The sequence below is a fragment of the Scylla paramamosain genome, chromosome 17 (assembly GCF_035594125.1).
Source record: "Scylla paramamosain isolate STU-SP2022 chromosome 17, ASM3559412v1, whole genome shotgun sequence".
NCBI lineage: Eukaryota > Metazoa > Arthropoda > Malacostraca > Decapoda > Portunidae > Scylla > Scylla paramamosain.
The window spans coordinates 23912772-23913152 of record NC_087167.1 but is presented as its reverse complement, the minus strand read 5'-3'; positions in this window follow the sequence as shown (position 1 = coordinate 23913152).

Sequence of the window (381 nt, the reverse complement as noted above, 5' to 3'; positions counted from 1 at the left end):
GAAGGGGGACTAGCGTTATTAGGTGTGGTGTGTTCAGGTTCTTGGAGTGTGAGTGTTGGGGCGTGTGTTTCCTCATTTTGTTCTGGGTAGTTTTGTTTGAAGTGTTCTTGGTTTGTCTGGTGGAAGTGTGGTGGAAGTTTTATTGTGGGGCAGCCATTGTACTCAAGCAAGGAGTTCATTGTTTCTGCCTGTTTTTTTAGATCACCAAATGAGGTTTGGATTGAATATTTTATTATAATTTCTGCAAGCAGAAGTTTCTCGGTGTTTGTGTTTGTATTTTTTGGTGTGAGAGAGTAGGGTGTGGTGGCTTGGGCGTAGGAAGTGGTTGGCTGAGGAGTGGTCTGTGGTGAGTTTTGTTGTTTTTGGTGAGCGCGTTTTATT